Consider the following 16,897-nt stretch of genomic DNA (forward strand, 5'->3'; position numbering starts at 1 on the left):
CCCCTGGAATCCCTGTAGGGTAGAGTGGGGATGGTAGTACAAAGTGGCATACCACTGGGATTGTTTCCAGCCTGCCCCTCTGCACTTGCAGAGCCTGATCCTGTTGAAGGACTTAAAGGGCAAATTGGGAACTGTGCCTTGGATTTGGCAGTTCTACCTTCCTTACTTTATCAATTGCTTTTGGATCTTCTCAACTCAGAGAAACTTAAGTTTGTACGTCCCTGATTATGTGGTTTTAGATGCAGATTGCCCTTCTCCAGAACCACATTTACATATACATGTTACTATAGGACTAGAGATAGTCACTGTCATGGGTCAGATCCTCAGCAGATGTAAATCAGCATAGCTCATTGACTTCAGTGGAGCTTCACCAATTCACTGCAGCTGAGGATCTGGCCCTAATTTTCACTGTATTCAATGGTGTGAAAAATCAGTGATCATTAATTTGCAGCTACTATTTCTAGCCACAGGCATGCAACAGCAGTCACCTGCAGAGGTAGGCTGGGAATGCAAAAATAATGCAGTGAGAATATGGGGCTGGCCTCTTTTGTGCTAAAATAAACAGGTCTGTATTACAGAATAAACTGTATAAAATATAACATGAGTGCAGAACACATAGCTGTAGAGAAATTAGATCTGTCAGTTATTTCAGAATACAAGATATAAATCTGAAGCTCTGGATCTGTATTTCATTGTAGTCTTTCAAACAGTTCAAATCCTATTAAAAGCATTAATTGAATGTGCTTATTCAGTGGGTTACTCACTGATTGCATTTCTTCAGTTACCCTCTAAATTAAGGTGCATTCTATGAAGCCAATGCTTTATTTGTATCAATGAAATGATTACTAGCTACAGTTAAACTTCCTAATAGCTTAGTATGAAGAATGATAAAAATGTCTGAGTTTGAAAACACTTACCAGATGATGCCACAACAAGTTTTAAAACTATGCTATGGATAGCAGTAAATAAATTTATAGCAGGCGTGGGAACGAAATTTTATAGTACTGTAACTTAAGTTGTTAACAAGAATATTGTGAATTAATTTAGCAAGGTAATTTAATATAGTTTTTAAGGAACTCATTTAAACTCACTAAAGCAAACATACTCAGAATAAGTGCTATAACTCAGAGGAAATTATGTGTACCTTAAATCACCCTATTATGCCTGGGTATTGTAGCTCATTTGGGGGCTTCTTCCAGCATTCCTCAGGCCCATGGCAGGTAATTTTACATACTGTTCAGCAAGATGTTATACCATAAACAAACAATGTCAATATGGTGACTTAATGACAGAAGCCCTGAATCTATCCTTCGATATATGTCTCCCATAAGATAAAGAGAGTCTCATCCAAGGACAGAATTTGCCTGAGACAATTGTCTCACAATCATTAATGGATTTGTATCCTCATACTACCCCTAAGAAGTAGAGAAGTATTAGCCCTATTTTATAAATGGGTAGTGGGTAGATTTAAGTGGGAAGTAGGTAGATTTAACTGATCTACCCAAAGTCATAGGGGAAGGATGGGGCTGAGCTGGAATCAAAGCCAGGTCTTCTAAGTCCCAATTAATTGCCTCATTCATTAGACCATCTAAAAGGCAAATGTAGGTTTTACTCGATCCATTTTAGGCAGCCGGTTTTGAGAGTTTTTCCTCACACTTTAATACACTTTCTTTTATACGTGGGCTTAAACATATGTTAAGTAATATTTTAACATGCCATGGTCACCATTAAAACCATTCTTCCATTTTGAGAGATATTACTGGTTCCAGTGGCATTCCTCTAAGCCAGTAGACTCTTTCAAAATGGAAGGGACTTTTAAAGTGTGACACTCCTTTTTTTGTTTGTTTGTTTTGTTTTTATAGTAGTACAATAGTACAAAAATAGGTCTAAGCCATGGCACTTCCATTGACTTTAGTGGCAGTTCCATACATGGAGAGACTGCAGGATTCAGTCCATTCACAAGCTAACTGTAAAGGGCATGCTAAAGGCAATGTAATCTGGAGCAAGAAGCATGGGTTGGAGGTCAGATGGACTTGCATTGTAATCCTAGCTCTGGCTCAGCTGGTGACTTTGAGCACAGCACTTCACCTCTCTCAGTTTCCCCATATATAAAATAGGGGTACAATCCTTTTCTCTCTCTGTCACAGGGATGTCCTAAAGCTTAATTGCTGTCTTCATAGTGCTTTGACAAGTGTAAAGCTATATAAATGCTCAGTATTATATAATCTGCATTTAGAAGTTGTCTGAATGTACAGATTTGTTAAAAAGTTACAGTGTATGCACCATAGTCATTTTTCAAAGGTTAAATCCTGATATTTACGATTTTAAAATCCCAAATGCCCAGTTCAAAGACTAATCACGCAACATCATACCAAAAGAAAAAGCACAGCATGGTGTTTTGTTTTTTTCTGAGCACCGAGTGCAAAAGGGTCACCCAAAACTAGTGAATTCCTGGGGGTTTTTTTTAGTACTTATATTTAAAGTAAGGTTAAATTGGTTTCTGGGGATAGGAATCTGACTAAAATAAAATCATTTTAGAGATGAGATTTAGTATGTCAAGTTTTTGCCGAGAGCCAGTTTTTAACGACTGATTTATGATTACTGAAAATAGCTGTTTTTGAAGACAACTTTTGACAGATCTTTCAGTCCAGTTGTGCTAATAGAATCTGATATAACAATTAATAATGCATATAGCACTTAGGATATTGTCATCCTTCTTTCCTGCTTAATAGATACAGCTTTCAACTTTGTGTTCAATTACTCTGATTAATTAAGCTTTTTTTGGTCCCTTTATATCTATTATCAGATTAAATGTAACAGCTGTTCCACTTCAGTGTAATTAAACATATTTTTAATAGGGAAAATTTGTGTGTGTCATGTTTGTATTTTAGTGGTAACTCTATAAATACCTTTCTAATCATCTAGGTTCTGCCAGTGCTCTCCTCTCATGGAAAAGCCCATGAGAGGGGAATCACTACTGCAAAACCCTTCAAGATTCACTTCATGGGTCTTTCACTGCAAAATCTACCTAGGAAAGGAGGGATTTGGGACATTTAGGGAATACAGGCAAGGTGGTATTAGAATGTTCTAGGAAATAGAAAGAGAAGAATGGGGCTGTGGGGCCTGCACTGCCATATGTTCCCTTCTCTAATGGTTTTACTTTAAAGATCCAAACATCCAGGCCTCTATTCACTTGAGTACTCCTTACTCATGTGTTCATCCCCAATGACAGCTGTGGGACTTGCTCCCAAGATAAGAGTTTTCAGGATCAGGTGTAACCCTTCTAAAGGGAGTTAGAAACCAGAGAAGGAAGTTAACAGTGGATCATCCAACATTAAAAAAATATATCACAGAGGTCTCTATTCAGAAATCCACTAGTAGTTAAGTTGAGATGCCCCCATCCTACCCTGGCATGATCACTCAGAACAAACAAATACAAATATTTCTTCTACTGCCTCCTCCCCCATTCTTCTCCTTGGGAAGGGACAGATCAGAGCAGAAGTGGACAGGATGGCAATGGGGAGGAGACACACACATCTCCACACTATCCATTTTAAAAGGGATTCCCTTTCACAAGGGATTTGGTGGGCTGGTGCAGCAGGGACACAGCTGGCACTGAAGTTTCAATGTAGCCATAGTGCCAATGAGTGGGGTGTGGAGATGCGATGCCTCTTGGGAGATCAGCATGCTTTGGGGGCTAGTCCCACAGCCTCATAATTGGATGTAGACAAAGTGTTTCAGTAGAATACAAAATACAACAAAAAGCATGAGAAATCCACTCTCTGGTGGTTATGACATTGAAAACTGAAGGAGAGTTAACACAAAACAGGACAGTGGGGTGGGAAATAAATAGGGGTTCATCATGAACAGCACCTTTGAAAACCACAATAAGGAGTGGGAAGGGGGGAGAACCGAGACAGATGTCTAAGGAGAGAGAGACTTCCACACACATGGGCCTGCTGACATAAGATATAAAGGGGGATACAAGGCAGAGAAATACCAATCAAGACTAGAGCTGGTCAGAAATTTTCTGATGAAACTTAAGTTTGTCAGAAAAAGCAAATCAGCAGAGTGAAATGGTTCAATGAATCTATTACAGATTAGTTTAAACTTCCACTGAACCACAGGCAGATTTCCCCAGCTCCTCCCTACTCTCCAGGGAATGGGGATGCAGAGTGCTCTTCACCTCCCTGCCCCCTGATGGCACCAAAGGAAGAGGAGATAGAGCACCACAGCATTTTGCCTTCCTGCCTTCAGGGAATGGAGAAGAAGAACAATGGGTTACTCTGCCTCCCCTCCAGCTCTGGGGGAAGGGTAGTGACTCTTCTGCTCCCAGAGCTGGGTGGTAGGCAGAGCACCCAAATTCCTTTCCACACCATTAAACGCCCTCAGGGACACTTCACAGGCAACCCGTGTAAAGAGCACAGGGAACGCATAGTAACATCACAGCCATTCAAGCTGGTGAGCAAATGTGCTGCTGCTTTCTGAACAAGCTGTAAACAGAGAAATTCTGATGGAAGTCCTGGTGGGATGGAATTTCAATAGTCAAGTCCACTCAGAACAAAGGCATACCATTCAGATCTGTTTTGAGACTAAAAACGAGAATATATTTCAGGCTCCCTGGTTATTCAAATATTATTCTTTCTACTGACTGTTTTCAGCAAAGATGCCAATCACTACAAATTGCAATGGTAATTTCTGTGATAGGGACCTGTCTATCCTAGGAAATACATTCCACACAACCCCTAAGCAGCCATTGGATAGCTATCATTTTCAGTTGCTGTTGGCCTGGGCTGGGTTTGAACTATTAGTGCACAGATGAAAGGCACTGAAATCCCATTATCAATCCCCTAAATTCATACAGTCTCCCCAAAAGATATAAGATTATCAGCACTGGAAGCTGAAATCCTATCTACCAGTCACAGAGAATATCAATGTGTTGGATTCGGAGGGGCCACTTCTAAGCGTGGAGTAGCTAATCCTGTTTGCTCATTCACGCCTTGTAATCCTGACTGAGATAGTGAGCAAAGGAGTTACTGCAGGACTGAAACCCTCAGTCACTAGTGAGCTGCCCTCAAATCAGTAAAATACAGGGAAGTATCCATGTTTATTGCCATCCTTCTATATCATCCATTATCTCCCAAATCCATCAAGTTACAAAAAGTCTATACATACAGTACTTTACAATACATTAATTAACCAGAGGCAATGAATAAATTAGGACTTTTCTACTAATTTCCCCCACAAATTCATTCATAAAATTACATTATGTAAACTACACAAATAGTAAACCAGACAAAAGCGATGAGTTGGGAGGAGGGTGGTTGAACCTATCATTTAACCTCTTAAATGAATACAATATTTAAAAAAAAAATCTGTGATTTAACATCAAATCTCATCAAATCAAAACATCCTCCAGAATCAAGCAGTATTCTCTCAATACTTCTCAATACTATGGACTTCAATAAGACAAGTTTAAGTGCCTTTCAGGAGTAGGAATGTTTTTTTTAAAACACAGCCTTTTAGATGGTTAGTTCTTTGAGGGAGAACAATAATAGAGTATATTGATTTTTAATACTGAGGACTCTGCGGCATAAGAGACTGGAACCCAGAACCAGCACAAAATATCCATGGCATTGCTAGCCATATAAATCCCGGATGGCTGTGGTACCACCAAATTTTCCACTTGATACTATGAACAGTAGATGGACTTCATCAGGAATTTATCATGAAATCACCAGAAAGCTTTGCAAATCTCAATGAACCCAGGCAAAGCTTCAGATTGTTAATTATCTCTGAAAGCAGGTGACTTTCTCTGGCCTGGTTTCCCAATGGCTGAGTTCCTGTGAAATGCTGAGAATGCTCCTGACCCACTCTTTTAATGGAAGCAAAAGACATTCAGTTTTAGAGCTGGTAAAAAAATGGAAAAACAATTATTCATAAAAATGTTTAAATGTCAAGTTATTTTTATTTTGCATGGTTCAAAGTGGACCTTTTCCCCTCCTTTGTTTAAAAAAAAATCAGTTCCCCTCCCCATTTTTATATCAAATATATTTGTTTATTTTTCAGTTGTCCTCCTTTTTCTCTGTATAAACCCCACTTTTAAATGACATTTTCAACAACAACAACCCTTTTTGTTCAGAAAATTTCAACCAGTTCTATTCAGCATATTGCAGGACTTTGTTGCTGTACTTTCATTCTCCTCTCTTCATCATCTGGCACTTCTACCGGACCTCATAATCCTGTTGAGAATTATATGAAGCTGTAATTCAGAGGCCTCCAACATTCTTTCACCAAGCTCTCATTTCTTTAATTTGAATGGCATTTCTTTTATCCCTTTAAAAAAATGTTAGAGGTGAAGTCAGGTCAGTTACAGAGATTTCTTACTGATTTAAAAAATCAGGATGATATGTAAATTATGACCCTGTTCAGTATTTCATAACAGTGTGGATCATCTCAATTACACTGTATTAGAGTCAGTCTTATACAATGTACTCTAAACAACAATATCTATGTAAAGAATACTCCGTAAATCTAAATATAACTCAAATTCTGGAAAGGCCTGAGACACAACATGAAGTTTTCGAGATGTGAATTCTCATGTTTCTTCTGATCTAACCTTAATGACAGGTCCCAGGCAATTAGTTTACTAACAATGGCACAAGTACTTTGCTTTAAAGTGCATTTACGTGCTCTCATTATAATACTTGTTCTGTGCAATTTGTGACTGTATCAGATTAATAACTAAGCAATACGCAACTAAAAGCATACACTGAATGCATATGGTTGCAATATCACTGCACTATATGGTATGTGAAAGAAATAGCATATGTTTTTTAAAAAAATATTTCTTTAATGAGTTTCACCATGCTAAAAAGAAAAGGAGTACTTGTGGCACCTTAGAGACTAACAAATTTATTAGAGCATAAGCTTTCGTGAGCTACAGCTCTATAATTGCAATTATTACATGGCAATAAGTTTAGTTAGATATATTTTAAAGAAAAATTCCTAAGGGAAGATTTTCAAAGGTACACAGAGCAGTTAGGGGGCCCAACATCCACTGAAAATCAAGCAAAGTCAGTGGGAATTGGGCACAGAACTCTCACAGAACTCCCAATCTCCTCTTTAGAGTATCATATATCCAGTTGAAAGTCTGTTAACCAGATATGAGTATGGGTTCACTCAGTTGAGTGATGTGCGGACCTGGGAGTAGTTAGGGTGTGCTGTTTCAGATACAGGTTTCTGTGCAGCTTCTGAAGGCAGAACCAGAGCACATGTCCCTGATGGTTCCATTTCTGCCTGTTCTGTGCTTTTGTGAAGATAGTCAATTAATATGCTGCAATCCTGCACAGAATTCCACACATGCTTAACTTTAAGCTTATGAAAAGTGCTATTGAAGTCAATGGGACAACTCACATGCACACAGCTAAGCACATATGTTGTGTCCTTTGTTCTTTATACGACGAATGTAATAGGAAAGAATTAGGCAGACACAGTGGTGTCCAAATGACTGTGTTTGACAACTACATGCAACACGCAAGGCCTAACTACATATGCACATTGCAGCTCAAGTGGGGTTCTGATGGCTTCTGAAACATACAAAACAGTGAAGGGGCATTAGAGTGCTCACAAACTATTTAAAGGTTTCAGCGTAGCAGCCGTGTTAATCTGTATTCGCAAAAAGAAAAGGAGTACCCGTGGCACCTTAGAGACTAACAAATTTATTAGAGCATAAGCTTTCGTGAGCTACAGCTCACTTCATCGGATGCATTTGGTGGAAAAAACAGAGGGGAGATGTATATACACACACAGAGAACATGAAACAATGGGTTTATCATACACACTGTAAGGAGAGTGATCACTTAAGATAAGCCATCACCAGCAGCAGGGGGGGGGGAAAGGAGGAAAACCTTTCATGGTGACAAGCAAGGTAGGCTAATTCCAGCAGTTAACAAGAATATCAGATTTCAGAGTAGCAGCCCTGTTAGTCTGTATTCGCAAAAAGAAAAGGAGTACTTGTGGCACCTTAGAGACTAACAAATTTATTAGAGCATAAGCTTTCGTGAGCTACAGCTCACTTCATCGGATGCATTTGGTGGAAAAAACAGAGGAGAGATTTATATACACACACACAGAGAACATGAAACAATGGGTTTATCATACACACTGTAAGGAGAGTGATCACTTAAGATAAGCCATCACCCACAGCAGGGGGGGGAAAGGAGGAAAACCTTCCATGGTGACAAGCAGGTAGGCTAATTCCAGCAGTTAACAAGAATATCAGAGGAACAGTGGGGGGTGGGGTGGGGGGGAGAAATACCATGGGGAAATAGTTTTACTTTGTGTAATGACTCATCCATTCCCAGTCTCTATTCAAGCCTAAGTTAAAAAGAAAACAACAGAACGCCACTAGCCATCACCTTCAGCCCCCAACTAAAACCTCTCCAACGCATCATCAAGGATCTACAACCTATCCTGAAGGACGAGCCATCACTCTCTCAGATCTTGGGAGATAGACCAGTCCTTGCTTACAGACAGCCCCCCAATCTGAAGCAAATACTCACCAGCAACCACACACCACACAATAGAACCACTAACACAGGAACCTATCCTTGCAACAAAGCCCGTTGCCAACTCTGTCCACATATCTATTCAGGGGATACCATCATAGGGCCTAATCACATCAGCCACACTATCAGAGGCTCGTTCACCTGCGCATCTACCAATGTGATATATGCCATCATGTGCCAGCAATGCCCCTCTGCCATGTACATTGGCCAAACTGGACAGTCTCTACGTAAAAGAATGAATGGACACAAATCAGACGTCAAGAATTATAACATTCAAAAACCAGTTGGAGAACACTTCAATCTCTGTGGTCACTCGATCACAGACCTAAGAGTGGCTATACTTCAACAAAAAAGCTTCAAAAACAGACTCCAACGAGAGACTGCTGAATTGGAATTAATTTGCAAACTGGATACAATTAACTTAGGCTTGAATAGAGACTGGGAATGGATGAGTCATTACACAAAGTAAAACTATTTCCCCATGGTATTTCTCCCCCCCACCCCACCCCCCACTGTTCCTCTGATATTCTTGTTAACTGCTGGAATTAGCCTACCTGCTTGTCACCATGGAAGGTTTTCCTCCTTTCCCCCCCCCTGCTGTGGGTGATGGCTTATCTTAAGTGATCACTCTCCTTACAGTGTGTATGATAAACCCATTGTTTCATGTTCTCTGTGTGTGTGTATATAAATCTCTCCTCTGTTTTTTCCACCAAATGCATCCGATGAAGTGAGCTGTAGCTCACGAAAGCTTATGCTCTAATAAATTTGTTAGTCTCTAAGGTGCCACAAGTACTCCTTTTCTTTTTAAGAATATCAGAGGAACAGTGGGGGGTGGGGTGGGAGGGAGAAATACCATGGGGAAATAGTTTTACTTTGTGTAATGACTCATCCATTCCCAGTCTCTATTCAAGCCTAAGTTAATTGTATCCAGTTTGCAAATTAATTCCAATTCAGCAGTCTCTCCTTGGAGTCTGTTTTTGAAGCTTTTTTGTTGAAGTATAGCCACTCTTAGGTCTGTGATCGAGTGACCAGAGAGATTGAAGTGTTCTCCAACTGGTTTTTGAATGTTATAATTCTTGACGTCTGATTTGTGTCCATTCATTCTTTTACGTAGAGACTGTCCAGTTTGGCCAATGTACATGGCAGAGGGGCATTGCTGGCACATGATGGCATATATCACATTGGTAAATGCGCAGGTGAACGAGCCTCTGATAGTGTGGCTGATGTGATACAGACAGACATCATCTTCCTCTCCAAATGCAAACAGATGGACCTCATACCGAAAGGACTGAAGGTAAAAAATCCATTACAATCTACATACCACACAGACTATGCTGACAGCTTGTGCCACACACTCTCAAAGAAACTGCGGAACCACCTGATCAACATCCTCTACAGCAAACAGGGAAAGATTAAGAATGAGCTCTCAAAACTGGATACTCTCATAAAGAACCAACCTTCCACACAAACTTCCTCGTGGCTGGACTTTACAAAAACTAGACAAGCCATTTACAAAACACACTTTGCTTCTCTACAAAAGAAAAAGGACACTAAGCTATCTAAACTACTATATGCCACAAGGGGCCACAACAATGGTTCCCGTAACCCACCCAGCAATATTGTTAATCTATCCAACTATACTCTTAGCCCAGCAGAAGAATCTGTCCTATCTCGGGGCCTCTCCTTTTGCCCCTCCACCCCCACGAACATGATACAGTTCTGTGGTGACCTAGAATCCTATTTTCGACGTCTCAGACTCAAGGAATATTTCCAACACACCTCTGACCAACATATTAACCCACAGAGACCTTCCTGCCAACACTACAAAAAGAAAGATTCTGGGTGGACTCCTCCTGAAGGTCAAAACAGCAGCCTGGATTTCTACATAGACTGCTTCCGCCGACGTGCAAGAGCTGAAATTGTGGAAAAGCAGCATCGCTTACCCCATAACCTCAGCCATGCAGAACACAGTGCCATCCACAGCCTCAGAAACAACTCTGACATCATGATCAAAAAGGATGACAAAGGAGGTGCTGTCGTCATCATGAATAGGTCGGAGTATGAACAAGAGGCTACTAGGCAGCTCTCCAACACCACTTTCTACAAGCCATTACCCTCTGATCCCACTGAGAGTTACCAAAAGAAACTACAGCATTTGCTCAAGAAACTCCCTGAAAAAGCACAAGAACAAATCCGCACAGACACACCCCTGGAGCCCCGACCTGGGGTATTCTATCTGCTACCCAAGATCCATAAACCTGGAAATCCTGGACGCCCCATCATCTCAGGCATTGGCACCCTGACAGCAGGATTGTCTGGCTATGTAGACTCCCTCCTCAGGCCCTTCGTTACCAGCACTCCCAGCTATCTTCGAGACACCACTGACTTCCTAAGGAAACTACAGTCCATTGGTGATCTTCCTAAAAACACCATCCTAGCCACTATGGATGTAGAAGCTCTCTACACCAACATTCCACACAAAGATGGACTACAAGCCGTCAGGAACAGTATCCCCGATACTGTCACAGCTAACCTGGTGGCTGAACTTTGTGACTTTGTCCTGACCCATAACTATTTCACATTTGGTGACAATGTATACCTTCAAATCAGCGGCACTGCGATGGGTACCCTCATGGCCCCACAGTATGCCAACATTTTTATGGCTGACTTAGAACAACGCTTCCTCAGCTCTTGTCCCCTAATGCCCCTACTCTATTTGCGCTACATTGATGACATCTTCATCATCTGGACCCATGGAAAAGAAGCTCTTGAGGAATTCCACCATGATTTCAACAATTTCCATCCCACCATCAACCTCAGCCTGGACCAGTCCACACAAGAGATCCACTTCCTGGACACTACGGTGCTAATAAGCGATGGTCACATAAACACCACCCTATATCGAAAACCTACTGACTGCTATTCCTACCTATATGCCTCTAGCTTTCATCCAGATCATACCACTCGATCCATTGTCTACAGCCAAGCGCTACGATATAACCGCATTTTCTCCAACCCCTCAGACAGAGACAAACAGCTACAAGATCTCTATCATGCATTCCTACAACTACAATACCCACCTGCTGAAGTGAAGAAACAGATTGACAGAGCCAGAAGAGTACCCAGATGTCACCTACTACAGGACAGGCCCAACAAAGAAAACAACAGAACGCCACTAGCCATCACCTTCAGCCCCCAACTAAAACCTCTCCAACGCATCATCAAGGATCTACAACCTATCCTGAAGGACAACCCATCACTCTCACAGATCTTGGGAGACAGACCAGTCCTTGCTTACAGACAGCCCCCCAATCTGAAGCAAATACTCATCAGCAACCACACACCACACAACAGAACCACTAACACAGGAACCTATCCTTGCAACAAAGCCCGTTGCCAACTCTGTCCACATATCTATTCAGGGGATACCATCATAGGGCCTAATCACATCAGCCACACTATCAGAGGCTCGTTCACCTGCGCATCTACCAATGTGATATATGCCATCATGTGCCAGCAATGCCCCTCTGCCATGTACATTGGCCAAACTGGACAGTCTCTACGTAAAAGAATGAATGGACACAAATCAGACGTCAAGAATTATAACATTCAAAAACCAAAAAGAAAAGGAGTACTTGTGGCACCTTAGAGACTAACAAATTTATTAGAGCATAAGCTTTTGTGAGCTACAGCTCACGAAAGCTTATGCTCTAATAAATTTGTTAGTCTCTAAGGTGCCACAAGTACTCCTTTTCTTTTTGCGAATACAGACTAACAGGGCTGCTACTCTGAAACCATTCAAAAACCAGTTGGAGAACACTTCAATCTCTCTGGTCACTCGATCACAGACCTAAGAGTGGCTATACTTCAACAAAAAAGCTTCAAAAACAGACTCCAAGGAGAGACTGCTGAATTGGAATTAATTTGCAAACTGGATACAATTAACTTAGGCTTGAATAGAGACTGGGAATGGATGAGTCATTACACAAAGTAAAACTATTTCCCCATGGTATTTCTCCCTCCCACCCCACCCCCCACTGTTCCTCTGATATTCTTGTTAACTGCTGGAATTAGCCTACCTTGCTTGTCACCATGAAAGGTTTTCCTCCTTTCCCCCCCCTGCTGCTGGTGATGGCTTATCTTAAGTGATCACTCTCCTTACAGTGTGTGATAAACCCATTGTTTCATGTTCTCTTTGTGTGTGTGTGTATATAAATCTCTCCTCTGCTTTTTCCACCAAATGCATCCGATGAAGTGAGCTGTAGCTCACGAAAGCTTATGCTCTAATAAATTTGTTAGTCTCTAAGGTGCCACGGGTACTCCTTTTCTTTTTGCAAACTATTTAAAGTGATACCATCCAATTCCTACACACTACATGCTTCACCCTCTTGGGTATAAAATGACAAAAAAAGTTATAGATTCATTATTACCATTAAATTTACAACATACTACAAATTAAATCTGAGAGGTGGTTTATAACTTTTCTCTATCTATAGCAATAGTATCTGGAACAGTTTCTGTATTTTCTGGTGTGGCTGTATCAGCAGCATCTTTATGCTCTGTAGTGTTATGGACTGCTCCCTTCACAACATAGGTTTAATATATTCTGTTCACAGTTATATGCTACCTTTACTTCAATAACACCTAGGCAAGTGAGAAATCTTGACTTTTTGCGGAGGAAGTGGATTTCACAAGACAATCTGCAAACAATAAAAGCCACTTGAAATTTCACAGGAAATTAGGTTTAAAAACAATAAAGCACCAAATAAGCAGAAGAAAAGTTTCTATAAATATCAGTGATCCTTAATATGGGGCTTTTGAAGAACAGAATTCTCAGTCACAAATCAAATAAGGGTCAGGGCATGAAAGTAACTGAGCCACATCTACTGCTACTACTAAGTCTACAATGGAATTTCCTAACTGTTCCCCTCCGTGGGATTTTGGCCAGTAGGATCATGACATATATGATCCCACTGTCCAGGCTCCTTCATAGCTGTAACCTACCCATATCCCTCTCTCCAGGATGAACTCTGTGAAGTTCCATCCTACAGCATGCAAAGGTGTGTTGAAGTCCTCATGTGATTTCCACAGAGGAGAAACCAATTATTGCACATTTTGTACCTTGCACAATGGTGCTGCTGGAAGGATTTGCCCTGTAGTCTTCAGTTTTCCTTTTCCTTTTCAATTTTTTCACGTTCTTTAATTGTATCTATTTATAGGCTTATGAAGTCCCCATCTCTGTAGCATCTGAATGCTGGATGCAGCCAATACTTTGTCCCAAAATAGTTTTCATTTCATTTGGTTTGTTTCCATGATTTTTTGTTGCATTAAATACATCCAGTGTGGTTCTGTTAAGGAGATCAATTTGGTGCAGCCCCCTTTTCAGTATTACATTAAAATGATCACTGCAGGCATTGCCACAGCCTCATTAGACCTGTGAATTAGACCTCCAAATAAGACCTGTGAATAGCAAGGCTAAGACATTCTACTAGAACAGGGGTTCTCAACCTTTTTCTTTCTGACCAGAGCCGGCCCACAACATTTTGGCACCTGAGGTGGGGAGCTCAAATGATCCCCCACCCTCATGCCCCCTCGCTTGGGCCAAAACTTTGAAAGGTCTCAATTCTGCCTTCTTCCTGTTCTGTTTCTCTCATGGTGCTGCTCTGCTATCTACCCAAATAAAGAAGAACTAACAACTTACAATGCCTTGTTCAAAAATTTTAAGTAACACTTAACTTTCAAACACCTGAACGGCAAATGTAACTTTTCTTGCCTGCATAGTAAACACTGGCATTTTTATCTGTTTGAATAATCAAAGTGGTGCTTTCGTGTCTTCTTGGTTGCAAAGATTTGAATTGCTTCCTGAAGGTCCACAGTCTGGGCCAGTTCATGCTCTATTGAGATGGCTGCAAGGCCGACCAGCCTCTCCTGTGTCATTGTGGAGCGTTAATGTGTTTTTATGAACTTCAGCTTGGAGAAGCTGCGTTCTCCACTGGCAACTGTGGAAGTGTTAGCAGTATCTGCAGAGCAACAAAAGCATTTGGAAAGAAGGTGGTCATCTTATTTGTGCACATATATTCCAGAACAGCCTTTGGAGTTGATCCTACTGAAATGTATCTTGAAAGAGCTGTTAGTTCATCACCTAAATCACTTGCATCAATATCGCACATGTCATGGTGTGTCAACATTGTCTCCAGTGCCCTGCATTGCTGGTGTAGGTCTTCTTCAGGTATAGTGAAGAGTTTTGGAATATCATGCAACATCCCAAATATACTGCTGTGTTCCTTGAGCTGCATGAAATGTTCTTCAACTGACTGTATTGCACAGTCTAGCACCTGGTTAAAGAATTCAACTTTGAATTGTTGTTTGGGGTCTCTTATGGGATTATCCTGTGCCTCATAATCAAAATGTCATCTTCTTCGGTGACTCTTGTATTCTTGAATGGGTGGGAAAATAGCTTCAGAGTGAAGTTTCTCTGCCAACTTCTGTGCAGTCTTCAGAACGTTTTGAAATCCCTCATCTGACCGGTAAGACTGTAGGTACGATTTTGCTTTGTCCAGTTGTTCCATTGCTCCAGATATATCAAGGTCAACACCTTGGACTCTCTTGCTTACAACATTTATTTCAAACAGTATGTCATGCCACAACACTAAGTCACACCAAAATTAGAAGTTATGTATGTTTCTGGTGATTCCATTTCCCTCTGCCACTGTTCTCGTACAAACAGTTCCTATCATAACATTATCCTCCATAATGGCAACTATGGAATCATCTATCTTCCCAATTTGGTGTTTGATAGACTTTATCTCCTCCACTTGACTTTCCCATCATTGGTACCATGTGGCACTCTGTGGTTTCAGTGTCAGCGAGGATGTTCCCTGATGTTGCTTCAAAATTTGCCATCATAGATTCATAGATACTAAGGTTGGAAGGGACCATTACGATCATCTAGTCCAACCTCCTGCACAATGCAGGCCACAGAATCTCACCCACCACTCCTGCGAAAAACCTCTCACCTATGTCTGAGCTATTGAAGTCCTCATAATGTGGTTTAAAGACTTCAAGGAGCAGAGAATCCTCCAGCAAGTGACCTGTGCCTCATGCTACAGAGGAAGGCCATCGATGAGTTGATGCAGAGAAAAATACATAGATTCTTTGAATTATATTAAAAAATTCAGCAGCCTCACTAGAAGCTGATGCTGCATCACTGACCACCAAGTTCAATGAATGAGAACTGCATGGGACAAAAAAAAGCTCAAGGGTTTAACTCCCAGATCCATGTCTGCACTCCTCTGTTCTTTCCTCTCATGTTGGTACCATTATCGTAGCCCTGATCTCTCATGTCAGCTATCGCAATTCCCATATCTTCCAGCTTTTTAAGAGGCACATTTGTCATACCACCTCCTGTAGTATCATCAATGTCAATACATTCTAGAAAATGCTCTCTGACAGTCACCATTGCAGGGACATTTTCACTAGGTTCTGTTGTTATTACAAAAAGCACCATTAAAGTCATTTGTTCGGTATGGCTGATGTCAAATGTGCAGTCCAGAATAACAGAGTAATATCTTGACTTCAGATCTGCCACAATCTTCTGTTTGACTTTTGTTGCCAGTAACTGTATGATCTCATTTTAAATTGTTTTTCTCTGATCTACACTTTTCTTCAGGAATGTGCATGGTTACATCCATTTGAGATGGAGATATCGATGCTGCAGTAGCTGCCAGGTCATCTGCACTCTGACTAACTGGAAGATCAGGCATCTCCTCACCATCACAACCTCACTGGGGCCAGAAGGCTAACCATGAACATTTGTGTCTATGTATGAGCTCGTTCCTGCTTAGATAGAAAAGCTTCCTTTGCTTTCTTTCTTTTCCAGAGGGGCGTTTTCTTCTTTCACTCATAACTGCAGTTCTGTGCCAGCTATAGTGGCTCTCAACACTCAGTTGAAGGGGACAAATAAGCAGACTGGTAGCAGGGCCTGAGTGAGGGAAGATATCAGCATCTTAAGGGCCTAACTGGTTCTACTACTACTACTTCAGTTGACTGCCTGTTCTCCTCAAGTGGGTTCAGGGAAGCAGCAGGAAACAGGAAACTCCCTGAGAAGCTGGTGTTAATCAGTCCAGGCTCCTGAGGGTGTTAGAGAGGTACATAAGAGGCTTCTCCTCTTCTCGTTCTCTGCAGCTCCTGATGCTTTCTGTTATTCCCTCTCACCTTTTCTCCAGCCTGCCTCATGGTAAGGCCAGCCCTGTTTCTGACCCCCCACCAACATGCAATAAAAACTCCAGGGCCCACCTGGCCACAACAACTGTTTTTCTGCATATAAA

The sequence above is a fragment of the Dermochelys coriacea genome, chromosome 1, assembly GCF_009764565.3.
Source record: "Dermochelys coriacea isolate rDerCor1 chromosome 1, rDerCor1.pri.v4, whole genome shotgun sequence".
Classification (NCBI taxonomy): domain Eukaryota; kingdom Metazoa; phylum Chordata; order Testudines; family Dermochelyidae; genus Dermochelys; species Dermochelys coriacea.